The sequence below is a fragment of the Panthera leo genome, chromosome A1, assembly GCF_018350215.1.
Source record: "Panthera leo isolate Ple1 chromosome A1, P.leo_Ple1_pat1.1, whole genome shotgun sequence".
In the NCBI taxonomy this organism is placed as follows: domain Eukaryota; kingdom Metazoa; phylum Chordata; class Mammalia; order Carnivora; family Felidae; genus Panthera; species Panthera leo.
In genome coordinates this window covers 169,372,073-169,387,824 of record NC_056679.1, presented here as the reverse complement: position 1 = coordinate 169,387,824, position 15,752 = coordinate 169,372,073, and the positions used below count along the sequence as shown (strand labels likewise).

Sequence of the window (15,752 nt, the reverse complement as noted above, 5' to 3'; positions counted from 1 at the left end):
TTATGTCAAGGAATAGACACATTTATCTTGTCCTGATTTAATTGTAGAAAGGAAAGTTGGTTTTATATGCTATAAAGCTGTTTTCAGGGAAGATAGAGCTTCATATCTATAGTTACAGGCTTTCATTTTGTTGAAACCTTCAGTTTCTCTTAACACTGCTGAGTGTTATAATGCAGTTTCGCTTTATGAGGCCCCTGAAATGGTGGCTTCCGTCACTGCCGGGTTTACCAAATTGACAATGACATGTACAATATGGAGGGCTAGGAGCCAGCTCAGCTGGATTCATGGCAGCAGTTCACAGAATTTGCATGCTCTGCCTTAGGAGACTGCTTTCACATCCGGGAGGATGTCTCTCCCCACCCTTGACCATGTTGCTTTTCTCCTTAACCATAGTTCCCCAGAGCCCACCCACGCCTTCTTAACTATATCATCCTTAAGTCCTTGACCAAGGTGCTCTGATGAACCAGTCACCTCTAATGGCTCCTCTTAAGATTCTCCTCATTCTCTTAGCCCAGGTCAGCTTAATGTTGGCAAAGGATAGACCCAGGTGAAGAGAAGTCAGTGTCCTCACCTCCTCTTCCAATCATCCAGCTTTGTGTACCTTGGGCCCCATCTTGCTCCCTGGCTGAGCTGACTGAAATGAGACCCATCAATCAGTCTCCAGGCTATTGGTTTGCTGAAACATAAGCACCACTTCTTTTTCTGTTGTTCAAAAGGAATTTCTCACTTGAAAACCAAGTGAAGAGCAGACAAGTACCAAAGCATAGAACCTGCCAAGTTGAAGACCTCTATGTCCTGGCCTTTTCTACCTCAGAATCAGTGTCTCCTATTGGAATGGCCACAGAAGTTGATTTCTTTCAGACAGTGAGAAAAGATGATTGCCATATATCAAAGTAATAGGTTCCACTCATCTCCCAAGTGCATCTCCTTAGTGCATTCCTAAGATGAGCCCAAGAGAAGCCCTTTCCAAGTCTATCATTAATCTTAAAATGACAAAATTATACATCTACAAACATATCAGGTATTATTCCAATCTGAGATTAAAAAAGAGTCCTTCTCTTTCATCTCTCCTGAACATGAACCTTCCCATCTTATTTCATTTAACTGAGGTACTCTGGTACTTGGAAGTTAGCTCTGTTCCGTCCTTTCTATCAATTGAAATCCCAACTCTTTTGTAAGGTTTCCTTTGGTGTCAAGCCTGGCTCTAACTCTCCTGTATTATACTCCAATTGATTGGTCCCATTAATGGAAGAACCTCCAAAGATGTCTATGTCAATTCTTACTTCATTCCTGCAAATAAACAGGGGACTCCATCATATATACAATACATATGTGTGTTCATATATTGTTTGATGTCCTACTGAGATTATCCATTCCTTAACAACAAGGGCTGTGTGTTTAACAGTCTAGGGTTATGACATATATATCTGGTCACTTAAAAAACATTATTTAATGATAATTATATGGAATTTAGGAATTGGGAGATACCTTGTCCATAACTTGAGAATAAGGAGTTATTTCCTTTTAGGCGTAATAAATTGATTCTAGGAAGTTAAGACATTTAGAGATGATACCACTTTGAAAAGAAAACATCAAAAGGATTGCTAATGAGAATCAGTGGAGAAGCTATCCCTCTTATAAAATCCATTATATCTGTACCTTTTTATGGCAAATATTACTTTCTATTTTAAATTATAGTTGAAGGTACAGACATAAGGTCTCTGAGGACAGAATTCCTGTTGCAATCATCTTGATTCATTCTTCATATTCACATAAACACCATGTCTTGCAAATATTAAGTACTCATTGAACTTCTTCTGAATTAATAGTGTTTGGGTGGGCTGTGGAGCCATAATGGAAAGGATGCCGAGAGAATGGCTTTAAATGATATGCTATCTGTGTAGTTGGTTTGGGCTCCCTTCCTATAGATGAAGGCCCCTTTACACCACCTCCTTCCTGATCTCTATCTGAAGGGTCACTTCCTATAGAAAAATGTCATGATCATTATTTTCAGCTTCTCACCTATTAATAGCATGTGTGTAGACCTAATCCTTACTTTGTATTTTTGTACCTTTCTCTTTATCTCTCTCCTCTTGTTCTTCCTTTCTGAATCTCTCTTTCCACTCCCATATCTTTCTTTCTGAAACCCTTCCTCCCACACTGATTCACTTTCTTCCTACAGACATGAACATTAAAGAGATGAGAATGAGGTACAACAGATAAATGCATATATGGAGTGGGATGGAATATACAACACAGTTATTGAACGTGTCTTTATTCTGTGTATACATTAATGCCTGTTTCATAAGATAATTATTTAGGTAATTTTTAAAGACCAGTTCCTTTTCATAACAGGCTTTCTAGTTAAGTGATTAAATGTAGTATAAAATGACAAAACAGTTATGGAATGTTCAATATACTCATGGGTAATTGCAACAATTATAAACTTAATTCCTTTTTTCCTTTCACAAACATTTATTAAGTACAAACTGTATGCCTGGCAAGATGTAGGACACTGAGCATACAAAATGGTTAAGACATGATTATTGCTTTTAATGAGCTCTACCAAGCGGGAGGGAGAAAAAATGACAAAATCTCACCTCAAAAGGCCCAGGACAATGTTAGTTCTTCAGTCAGATTTTCTAGGAAATGTTCTTGTTTTGTAGAAAAACACTGCATGAAGCTTACTTTCCAGCACTCCAGGGTGAATATGAGAGAAAGAAACCAACTCTGCACCCCCAACGTCATTTCAAATTTATGAGTGTTAATACAATACCTATTTGCTATTCGTTTTACTAATCACACAGAGAGTAGAAATAATGATACCACTGGGCAGTTTCTACTCTGCCTCTATAATTTTACCTGTGTAGTTAGTTCACTTATCCTCAAGCTTCACAGAGCATCAGAATCACCTGGGCAGCTTCTAAGTATATTCTGATATCTTTTATTCTGATATTCTGATTGAGTTGTCTGAGACGTGGGGAGGTTTTTAATCTCTCCAGGTTATTTTAATGTATAAATTGGGTTGAGAAATATTGATGGAATTGGTTATTAATTAGCTGGATAACTCCTCCATAAAAAATAAAATTAATCATAAATAGCAATAACAATAATTAAGAGCATTTACATAGAAGAGGTTGGAGTGGTATAATTCGAATTTTATTTCCCTAAAGGGAGGAAACAAACTAGTGCTTTAGGAAACAGATTTTTCCCTGGCACAAATTCTGAAATTCTCATTCTTAAGGACAAATTAAAGGCAGTTTTTTTTTTAACCATGGTATGCAAGCTTTATTGAGGTATAATTAACATGTAAAAAGCTGTATGTTTTAATGTATACAACTTGATGTGTTTGGAGGTAAATATATGCCCATGCAACTATCACTCCAATGAAGGCAGTTCTTTAAGGAATTATAGGGCTCTGGTTTTAGTCTGTAGTCCTGAGGTCTTCAAATGACACATAGACAGAACTTAGAATACCATACTGGAGGAGTAATCAGATAGCATTTTCCCTACACCTCATCACACCTCACACTTTGAGGATATTACCTTTAAACAGCTCCTCCTGGGAGCTGGTATTATGTGCACCAAATTTCTACTTCCTTAGGAATACCTGAATGAAATGATCTTGTCACTGCTAATTCATTGGCTTTGAAAACCATGTAGATGAGGAGGGGTAAGGGTATTTTATGATGAAAATAAGGCATATTCTTCTCTATGTAGAAGGGCAGGTGTATTTGAAATCCAAGTCAAGATATTTCTTAGGAAACACTTCTGATTTCCTTTTATCACTTGAACCAGTGCTTAAGACCCCATTTACTAAACTGGAGTGTAACCTAAAATAACTTTGGGCCCCAAAAGTAGTTAGGCCCACACTAAGCCATGTAAAAGAAAACTATCTGCCATCCATATCATATCTATTTAAAGAGCTCTTTCAAACCAATAGAAAATTCAAAACACTACAGAAATGGGGTCAAAGGTTATGTAAAGAGTTTACAAAAAAACGACCTAAATAGCTCTTTAGAAAAGAGGGAAAATGCTTAATCCCACTTATTAAAAAATGCAAATTAAAATTACTCTGATATATCATTTTAAAAATCTTTCATAGTGGTAAATATACAAAAATTATACAGACTGGGAGGAAACATGGACTCTTGTACATTACTGATGAGAGTATAAGTTGACATAGCTCTATGGATGACAGTTTGTCAATATCTAGCAAAATTACAATGCGCATTTGATCTAGCAGTTTGCCTTCTGGAAATTTAACCTGCAGGAATATATAAGGTTACTGCTGCAGAATTATTTGTGAGATCAAAATTTGGATAAACCCAAATGTCTGTATAGTAAAGCCATTATATGTTATATCCATAACACAGAACACTATGAAGCCATTAAAAAAACCTGGGGGATTGTTTAATTTACCAATTAGGGATGATATTCACCTCCTGTTGAGGAAATAAGGCAAGGTACACACAGACACAGACACACACACACACACACACACACACACACACGTATATAATATGTATACATATTTCTATATATATGTATATATAGAAATGTTTACATATGTATATATATAATAGTGTATGTATGTATGTATGTATGTATGAATGTGTATACATATATGATGTTATGTTGTGGCTTGTTGTTTTTTTTTGTTGTTGTTGTTTTTTTGATCATCAACCAAATGAAATCCCATCCTAAAGCAAAATGGTCCCCTGGTATGTCTGCCTCTATGGCCAAGTTCAAAACCAAGTTGTTTTCCATATTTACCTACTCTGTGGAAACACTCATTATTGACCTCTCCTATATTGGAGAATGTAAGCAAAAATGATGACTGGAGTTTGGCAGCTTTAGTTGATGGGAAACTCACCCCTCTTCACTGCCAGCCAGGATTGAACACATTGTCTTCTTGAAAAATTCTCCCACATGCTCCAACTTTGAACTAACTCCTTTCCCATAACTCCTGATTCTTCTGGTCTTGGCCTACCCATCTATTCCTCCAGAGAGTATGCCTTAATCCCTTCCCCAAGCACCTGGGGTGTGCTCCCAAGTACCCCTTATTAACCATCAGAACGATCTTTATCCTTCTGTATTGTAATCACCTGTTAACTTCGCTTTCTCCTCAAGACTCCTCAAGACTCCTCAAGACTCCTCAAGTTCCCTGTGGGGCAAGGACTGGGTCTTAACTCACTGTTTCCTTATCATCTGTCACAGCACCTGCCCAGTAATTTACACTCATAATACTTGTCGAACGAGCGAGTATGGGGCATTTTGTTATCAAAGATCACTCCTAAATCACAATAAGGAAACCGTGCTCCCAGTACAAGCTCTCAATTCATTTTTGGAGAGCAGGGAGAATAGGTGGAGAGACATTGAATTTCTTAAAAATAAAATAAACCCTGCAAAGTTATTAGAATGTAAATTCATCAAAAGATAACTCTAAACACATCGTTTTTGTGTTTGTAAAAGTGTCATCACTTGTCGTGAAGGGAGGAGTGTTACCAGTAACTTCTGTTCACATTCTTCTCCCCTTGCGGGTTATCTAGCAGGTAACCAGGAGCCCTGCCTCTGAGCAGAGTGTCGCAGTGCGATCCTTGCCAGTTTTGCGTCCGTTCTTTTCAAACAAATGGGCCATTAATTTGAAGCATGGTATTTTTGGAAATTAAATAAATCTGTGGGAGAGCACTTAAAATTAACGTTCAGAATTATTGTCAGAGGACCTATTTTCCTCCAACTAAAGTTTACGCATCAACAGACCAATTGCAAGTCATGACAGGGCATGGAGCCAGTTTCTCATCCTTTCAAACTTTAGTGCTCACAATAATACTTGAATTTTATGTGTGTGTACACATGCACGCTGCCCAGTTTGGCTGCTGTGCCCCCAAAAGCTGGTGAGTATATGGCTGACCAATGACTCCAGGCATGGTCAGGAAAAAAAAAAAAGAGAGAGAGAGAGACCTCGGTAGATAAAAGCTGTAGTATCCAGAGCAAAAATTAATATTTATAAGCCCCTTCTGACATCTGATTTTATAATTAAAAAGAATATATTAGGGAGGGAAAAGACATTTTGTGGACAAATCCTTGGCTATACTGAGAACATCTTGACTTCCTAAGAGGAGGAGTTTGTTCAAAAGCTTAATGTTTATGTGTGTCGGTTTCAGTATAGGATTTACTCAACTCTCACTGTGTGTGGAATTTTTCTTCCCTCTGAAAGGGAGTTTTCAAACTAACTTCACTGTTCTTTCTTGGTTGAATCTTTTCTTTGCAATGGAAATGGAGGGGGAAAGATTTGGGATGTCTTTATTAATACCAAATAATCAAAACTACCTTCTTTACCCTCTCCCCCGCCTTTCCTTTCGACCAACTTTTTTTCTGGTACTGACTTTAGCAGCTGCCAGAGAGTAAGTGCAGAACAAATGAAGAAAATGCCAGACTCTTTCTTCTGCTCTAACTCATCTCTCAGAAGAGGTTGGCTCATGACCTCTAGACCTTGGCAGGCAGAGTTGTGCCTTCTTCTTTTCCCACTACTTCCTGCAGGAATTTGTATGTTCCCTAGGAGTTGAATAAGTGTTTTAAAACAAGCAGTGTGATGGTTGAAGCTTGGAGTAGAGCCCATTATGAGTTGAAAAGAATTCCCAGCTGCGTTTTCACTAGTCCAGAACCCAGCTGCAGCAGTGTGCAGGGGACTCTATTTCTTAAGCCCTGTATGTATATGTACATATTCACATCAGTGTATATGAGTGCATGACTTTGAAGCAGTTAGGAAGCCCTGAACCTTAGAGATGAATTCATTTTCTTTGTGATATAGACCTGAGTATCTACAGAGGCAGGGTAAATACATCATACTTCTCTGTTTATTAAATTGTAAAGATTCCCAGCATGATTTCAGGCATTAGGGGTATCAAAAGAAATCCAAAGCACAGAATCTTCACGTCAAGGCAGGTAAGGGCATGGAAACAAAAAATTATGATTCAAGGTAGGTCAAGGGATATCACCATACATTGAAAATAAGAGCAATGAAGTTTAAAGTGGATTCAAGATTAGTGTATAAAAGGACTCCTTCTCTCTGGCCTTCGATAACATAGACTAAGTCTGAATTTCCTCCTTACTGGGGGAACTGATTCTCATAAATATATGCTGAATTTCCCTTTAAGATGACACATAAACAAGGGAGAGCTAATTATACTGAAATGAAAAGGAAAATTTGAAAGTGAGGTGCAGAGTGAAGGCAATGCTCTTCTAAACAACAAAAAGGAAATTATAACTTTGGGTATCCATCACTTTTCAGTGGATCAACAGAAAATGAAGCTCTGGAGCCTAATCCGGAAGACAAAGTCAGAGTTAGAAGAAATGTGTCTCCAACTTTCTTAAACAGTGCTTATCTGATAAGCAATATGTCCACCATTTGCCACTTTAGTTACAAAGTATAATCAGTCCAAATAAAAGCATCCAGCCCAATATCCCCCATCATCAAGCATGATGCCATTTGTATCTTGACCAGTGTTCCACATCATCTGACACTAACTATAACCCATATTGGGTTTCTGAGTGCCTGATTGAATGACCTCAGATTTCTGTATCAACGCTGGTTTTCCCCAAACCCTGAGCTTAGGTTTTGTTCTCTTTGTTTACTGGTTCACCCTAGTGTCTTCATTATCTGTCAAATTAGGAGCTTTTGAAACATTATCTTCCATGGAATCATTCACAACCCCCTTGAACATCCTAATGCATGAAAGGTGTTTTAACACTAAAGAGCAAACAACAAACTCCTCAACAAATCACAAGGGGAAAACATAGCAAAGGCTAAAATGACCAAATGTCTAAATGTCCTCAAAAAACCTGGGCAGGATGGAGGAGGAAGAAGGCAGTTTGGGAAAGGCGTTGCTATGCCTAGAAAGACAGAGACAATGTTTCAGCCTTAATTGCCAGCAATTTTCTCTGCATTCATTACACTCATTCACAAGCCTCGTATTATTTTGATGTCATTATTCTGCGGATGGCCTTGGTTTTATTTTTTAGAATACAAGAAAGGGACAAAAAGAATTTCATCAGGAGCCTGTCAGGCAAGCATTCTCTTCTCAGAGGAAGTGAGTGGTTGAATCTGTGTCAGCAGAACTATTCATTACAGACAATTTCCCTAGAGCTAGAAACCCAGTGTTCAGGGTGTGACTTGTGGTCTTCTTGTTCTCAGTATTGAGAGTGGGGTCAAATTTGGGGTCTGATTCCTGAGTCTGTGCTGGGCCACAGTTCCTTGGCAGCAGCATTTTTATGATGAAAGGAAAATACACAGCTGACTAGGATTTAGAGATTTGCTCAAGGTCAAAGGGGGCACCTCCATGTGACAAGCTTCCTGTGAAAAGCCCAGGGCACCAGCAGAATCAAAGCTATTTGTTAAGGCATATCAGGCAGCCAAGAGCATCCATTAAGACTCTTTGTAGAGAGTTTAGGGTATTAAATGAAACAGAAGATATGGCCTCTTCTTTTAGGAGTGTGAAATCTAATGGAGGGAAAAAATACACAGGCAAGAAAATGGGACACTTATACAGGATAGCAGCAGAAATATGCAAAGACCATCACTGTGCTAACTGGACATGTAGACAGATATATACTTGTGTGCTAAAATAGCCTGGTAGTTGCTGGGGTGGGGAGAGTCTGTATGACCTTCAAAGTGAAAAATAAGATTTTTGGAAAGATACATTAGCTTCAGGTTACTTGATGACCCATTCCCCCTCTGAGGTCTATATGCTATGTATCCCCTCCACTCTGTCTTGTGTTGAGAATGACTGAACCTGATGCCAGAAAACACAGTATGGGAATAAAGGAAGCAGACACTTGGGATGGGGGTGGAGAAGGGGTTAAAACAATGTGAAGGAGGGACTTTATGGAGAATTTGCCAGCAATTGATATGGTAGGCATGTGTAGCTCTCCAGAGGGCTAGAAATGTGTGCCCATACCTGTAGACAAGGCATAGGAACAAATTAACCAGACTAGAGACACCTACCACAAATTGATTGTGTCCAGTAGATTATATTACATGAATCTGAGGTAAGGAACTAAGAATAGTTTAAGGATTTCTTTGTAACATTGGCCTGGCTGAGAGAAGGGATCAGCCACGCAGTTACAGGCCCTTCCACACCCCATCCCTGCTCTGCAGACAAACTCAGTTCTTCCAGAGTAGAAGGTAAAGGGAGTCAAGGCAGGGCATGAAGGATCAACCAACCCACCATCCAGTAAAGAAGGCTGTGTGACTATCCAACCTGCTTCCTACCCTGGATGGACAGAAGGGCTATATTACAGAGATGTGGACGCCTGTTAAGCATAGGATGTGCGACAGCCGGAGGAGTTGGTCTGATGAAAGAGTCCAGGGAGCATGACCTCACAAATTTACCTTCAGCGACCATTCCTGATGGATTGCCCAAAGACCTTTCTGTACTGTTTGCACAGCAAGCTTGCTTTTGGTGAACATGCATAGTGGATTATGATAAAACCATACTGTTTTTTATCTGCATTAGAATTGCATCCAAAACATGGTACTTCCTTCATCCAGTGTGCAACCCCTCACGTATAAACTTCAACAGGGAAAGGGGAAGGCCTACAACTCCTCAGGTCTCCCTCTTCCAAAGCCTTCAGTGACATTCATTGTCCTAAACTCTAGGTAAGAAAATGGTATAAAGTATCCCAGAAACCCTCTCCAACAACTTTCCACTGCCACCGTCCCTGGTTGATAACCCTTTCACTCATTTGCGCTAGAGGAAGGAAGAATTCTGACGATGGTAAAAACATATACATTAACTAGTTACTAAAAGTATTATTTACTTTATCTCCAAATAAATGCCCCCAAAGCAACTTCAGGGGCAGATTTCTTCATCCTCTGTTGCTTTTTCTTGCAAAATCAATTCTTTTAAACTATAGACATAGATAAAATTAACATCAAGCATAATCAGAAAAGGTGAGCTGAAAGAATTAATTACACATCCTTAAAAACATGCACCTATCAATACTCCTTTTTATAAATTATTACTTTTAAAATTGTGTTTTGTTTCATGATGTTTGTATTTCGGAAACCAACTTTGATAATCTTTTCTTCACTAGGGATACTATGGGGTAAAGAACTTACACTAGCCATGATCAAGGGTTTGTAACTTGTGCCTTTTAAAAAAAGAAAATATTATAAGTGGCAGCAGGAATAATGAATCACTAAACTGTAATGGCATAAATCCTGGGGATTTTTCATGGAAAGGTTAGAATTCCCACAAACTGCCTTCCTTCTACTAGCAGCCTTCAACCCAGTGTATGGGGGAGAAGCTTTGCTCTCAAATGAGGGCCCTCCATCACCAGGTGGAGAACTGAGTGTGTGGAGTAAGTGTCATGAAGGAGCACAGAATTCATATAATTTTCTTCACAATTAAAACTTCTTGCTAACAGTTTGTAAGTGGATTCACAAGAGGTTAATTCTACAGAGAGCAGGAGGGAAATAACTATTAAAAACAGGACAATCACAATTCACCACAGGAACATTTGCCAACACAAAATTTTGGCCCAAGGTACTAATATTGAGCTGCAGATTATAACGCTTAGTATGACCGTGGCTGTCTACAATTAATTGAAAGGAAATCATTTCCTAATTAGGATTGCCTCCTATCCAGAGCCTGGGGTTAAAAGAAGGAAGGGGAAAAAAGGAAAGGAAAAAAACAAAAAAACAAACAAAAAAAACCAAAAAAAACTTCTGCATGCTAATTTCATGATCTTTTGTATTTTTAATGCTCAGCTGGCTTAAAGTAGCTCTAAGAAAATGAGATCTGAGCCTAAAAATTTAAATATGGCATTAATTCTTTTTCTAAAAATTAGATTATTGATTCTCTAAACATTTGGTTGCTAAATAGCACTTGTCCCTGGGATTGAGTCTTATTGCATAATACTGAGGAAGTATCAAAATCAGGAAGAACTGAATTTCACTCCAAGTTTTTTCCAAGTACCTAAACAAAGAACACTTCTCCTTTGAGGTCTTATCTGTTCTTCCTCCCTCAGGAGGGGTAAAGGTTGTTGCAGAAGAACACAGGCCTTGGTGTCAAAGGATAGATGATTCAGATCCACCCCTGATTAGCTCTAGGTCTTGGGAGAATCACTTAATCCCTGTAAGCCTCAGTGTGCACATCCATACAAAGGGCATAAACCTACCCTACATATCTATCTTAAAGGTCATAATGAAAGTTAAATGATATAACACACCCAAAACTGACTAACAGAGGATAGAAGATCACCTGGTTCCCACATTTGTCCTCAAAAAGCTATTTATTCACTAGCCACCAAAGAACAGTGTGCCGATAAGAAATCTTTTCACTCCACATAATAGCCAATACAACTCTAAGTGGTTTGAATAAGAAAAGGAACTCATTAGCTCACATCTTTAAAGTCTAAGGATAAGGCTGGTTTCAGGCATGGCTTAGTCCAGAGACTCAAATCATGGCTCTGGATTCAGTTCTCTGTGTGTTGGACTTCAATGTTTTCTGTGCCTGCCTCACTCTCTGGCTGGCTTCCCTTGAGGCAGCAGGAGGGTTACAGCCCAAAGCCTGGCATCTGCATACCACCATAGTCTGTGGAATAATAACAACGACAACATTGGAAACAACAGCTGCTACTGTCTACTGATCTGTGCACTAGGTACCTCTTCTTTCTTTCTTTTCTTTTTTTCCTTATTGTATATACTTAAGATGTACCACTTAATGATTTGATGTATGTGTATGTTGTGAAATATTCACTACAATCAAAGTAATATCCATCTCCAGTGCCTTTCTAAGCAATACATACACACAGGTACAGAAATAGATACAAATATATATGGGAGTATATCTGTATTGTATATACTTCTACAGTCTCATTGTGTCTATTTTACACAAGAAAAGGCTGAGACACAGGGGCACCTGGGTGGCTCAGTCAGCTGAGCCTCCAACTTTGGCTCAGGTCATGATCTCATGGTTTGTGAGTTGGAGCCCTGCATCGGGCTCTGTGCTGACAGCTCAGAGCCTGGAGCCTGCTTCAGATTCTGTGTCTCCCTCTCTCTCTGCCCCTCCCCCTGTCATGCTCTGTCTCTCTCTCTCAAAAATAAATAACATTAAAAAAAAAAAAAAAAACTGAGACACTGAGAGGTTAAGTAATGTTCCCAAGGTTTTTCAGCTAGATGGTCGTGCAACTGAGACTCAGACCCAGTCTAGAGCTAACTTTTGTGCTTATAACTTCTCTGAAGAAGCCTCAACTAAGAGCTGCCAACAGGTCATTGTTTCTGGGTTATGTACCTCTTCTTGAACCAATCACTATGGGCTGCTGGGAACAGCATGTTGATTGGCTTGAAGCTATTAGCATCCACCCTGGAGCTGAGAGTCTGGTCAGTCCATTAACAGCACCCGGCTGACAAGGGTGCAGGAGTAGTTACCAAAGGCGACTGTTTAAAAGAAGAGGGTATGGATATTAGGCACGTTCCCTAAAGGGTCATGGATAGAAACTGTAGATGGAGCCTCCCAACACGCTTACAATTTAGAAGGAAAGATAAACACGTATGCGGTACCACAGTCTAAGGTGCTCAACAACATCTCTTAACAACACTGCAGCAGATTGCTTACTGTCTACATGGGATCAGGGTGCCAGCACATGGGCTCTGATTGGTAAGGCCCTATTCTTTGCCTTCTCTTGCCCTCAGTTGCTCCCTTCCTATTTTTATCCATCCATCCATCCATCCATCCATCCACCCAACAGATCAGAGCACCAACCTTGTGCCATGTATTGGCGACACTGGGAGTTCTGGAGTGAACAAGGTGGGCACACTTGCTGCTTACATCACAGAACAGTGGAGGAGCCACTGTTGCAATCACTGTGTAACAAGCCGTTGCAATAGGGAGCTGTGGTTAGGAAAGCGCAAGGTGATATACAAATTCATATCAGAGGAATATAACCTAGGTGTGGGGTAAGAGGAAGTTTCTGGGAATAAATGACCCCTAATTTGAGACTGACAAGTTGGCTAAAAATAGAAGATGGAGATAGGATCCCAGAAACTCTATCCTGTGAATACTCTGGCCAGCTGTCTTCTGTGAGCCTTACAGCAATGGCCTTCCCTGATGCCTACATCCTCAAAGCCTCCAGTACATTTCTTCTAAAGAAAAGTAAAATACGAGGGTAATGAACTGACTTACCTATGCTTTACTTTGGTAAGCTTGTGCATCACTGAATCATGCTCAGGGGTCTCAGGGGCTTAGGGGGTTGAAAAACTGGGTGAAAATGGAAGATCTTCCTTGCAGAGGGCAAAGAAGCTGAGCAAGATGGCTCCTGGGTCTCCTTTCCCTGATTTGACCAGACTGGCTCTTCTTGTATACTTTATATAGTGGAAAACATGGGTATATATTATTGGGGAGCTTAAAAATAAATTTTGAGTAACTCTGAGATAGCATATGGATTTATTAGACAGAGTTCTTCAAATTTATTGTTCCAGAACATTTCTCTATATTCTAGCAATCAGGTCCTTGACCAAGAGTATAAGCATTATCATGACACAGTCTCCATGACAAAATCCAGATTCATCTTTTGTATTTCAATTACATGCCTTTTCCAGGAATTCAGCCCCCTAAGGCACTATCTGGATGTGGCAAGTAAGATATTGAAACCTGAGGTTTCAACATGTGCAATAAGATTTCAATAAAGAAAAGTGGACTTTTGCTGGGGGTGATCAGTGATGCTTTCACAGACGTGGGGGCCTCTGAACTGGGTTTTGCTGGTTATCAATAGTCATAGATAAGAAAGAGGAGGGCTTTCCACATGAAAGGGAAAAATGGAAAAAAAAAAAATGGAGGCAGGAACACAAAGCATGTTTGGAGAACAGTACAAAGGATGATTTGGCCAGAGCCTAAGTACTGTGTGGAGTTGTTATATAAGATTAGACTAAAAAACTAGCTTGGATCAACACGGTAAGGTCCAAGAATGACAAATAATTCACCTTCCCTCCTGAGGACCTTTGTACTTGCTGTTTTCTCTATTCAGATGCTTTCCCCACAGATCTCCAGATAATGAGGTTCTGCTTGTTATGTAGGTCTTTAATCAAAGTCATTTCTTCTAAAAAGTCTACCTGGACCAACTTGTTAAAGCAGTTAGTTCCCTTTCTATCCAGCAACTCACTCTCTACCCATTACAACACTTCTTTTCCTTCATAGCACTAGGTTATCTTCTTCATTTGCTTGTTTTACTGCCTATCTTATCAAAAGCCATGAGAACAAGAATCCTTTCTATCTTGTTCACTGTCAAATCCCAACATGGCACATATTAGGTGCTCAATAAATATTTGTTCAGTGAGTGATTGCATGAGTTGTTCTTTCATCAATGAATTAAGAGCTATAAGAATTTTTGAGTAAGGAAATGAAACAATCCCAGCAGTATACGAAAAAAGTTCATATGATAGCAGATTTTAGGATGGAAGGAGGCAGTATGAGATTAAGGGCAGGAACATCAATAGGAGGCTCTTTTAATAGTCCAGAAAAGGGCTCAGCTCCCAAACTCTGGCAGTGGCAAATGGGCCTGGATATATGGGCTGGATGAGAGAAGTGTGAAGATCAAATAAATGCATGCCATTCTGGGACTGATAAGATATGGAGGGCGAGGCACAGCTGGGAATTAAGGGAATGGTGAGACTGCACTTGGAAAGAGAAACTTTGGGAAAAGGAACTAGCTTGGACAGAGTTCAATTTGAAGCATCCTGAAGCATCCAAGTGACACATCATTTGGAAACGAAGTAGAAAATCAAGTAGGAAATGTGTGCCCTTGCCTAGAAAAAGGCACTAGGGGCAGAAATAAAGACCTGGTAGTTAATAGCTCAGAAGCGGCAGTTGATCCCTTGAGAGTGAATAAGGTCTCTGAGGGAAGGTACAGAAAGAAATGAACAGAGGGCTGAGAATAGTGTGGATGAGAAAAAGGATGGGGCACAGCAGGAATGGAAAGAGCAAATTGTAAAGAGAGGATTTCAAAGTAGCCGTAAGGTGCCAAGAGATAGAGGATGAGGGTGACGCAGGTTGAAGACAGGAATCTCCCCCTTCTGTCCCTGCAAGAGGAGGAACAGTATTTAGTGCACTCTACTGTTTGTCATCATCAAGACCCTCTGCCGCATCACCATGCTTGCTAGAACCCTGTGGCTCCCCACATATAAATTCTGCATAGCTCCTCAGCAAGCACACCTGTTCAAAGACCCTCCATAATTTAAAAACTCGGTTGCTCTTTACTGCTTTCCCATATGTGGATTTTTTCCTTAATATCCCACACCTTATGGTTAAGATCTAGTTTGAATCTCTTAATTGCTAGACATCAACAGTAGAGCCATGCAAATCACAATAACTGTAGTAATAGTCCATAACAGTTAATCATTTACACCTAATCTCATTAACATTGCTATTGCTTGTTATCACTGTGTACCTATTTTAAGGATATAAGAAGGAAAAAAAAAAGATAATGACTCTTTTTCCTTTTTCAAAGTCAGGAACTGTCTTTCTCATCCTCTCTGGAATGTGTCTCTATAGCCTTGTTTTTTCACTGAGGTCTCACTGAATTTCAGTGACAGTAGAACCTCTGGTGCAGAAAAAAAAAAAAGAAAAAGAAAAACTCTATAGCACCAAAATTGTGCAGAAGCATAACTAAGGAAATTTAGAGCTTCCACCATCCCTTGAGGACTCCCCTACCTAGAGTCAAGTTAGGTGATACAACTGCTGCCCTACAGG

General features: G+C 39.5%; 1 long non-coding RNA gene across 2 annotated transcripts in view; it reads right to left on the bottom strand.

Moving 5' to 3' along the window:
* Window positions 1–11,392: 11,392 nt before the first annotated feature.
* Window positions 11,393–15,752, bottom strand: part of LOC122223875 — a 32,041-nt gene continuing 27,681 nt past the window's right edge. For both annotated transcript variants that reach the window (XR_006204540.1, XR_006204545.1), the window contains one exon: window positions 11,393–11,600. This is a non-coding gene — a long non-coding RNA (uncharacterized LOC122223875). The remainder of the gene's footprint in view (window positions 11,601–15,752) is intronic.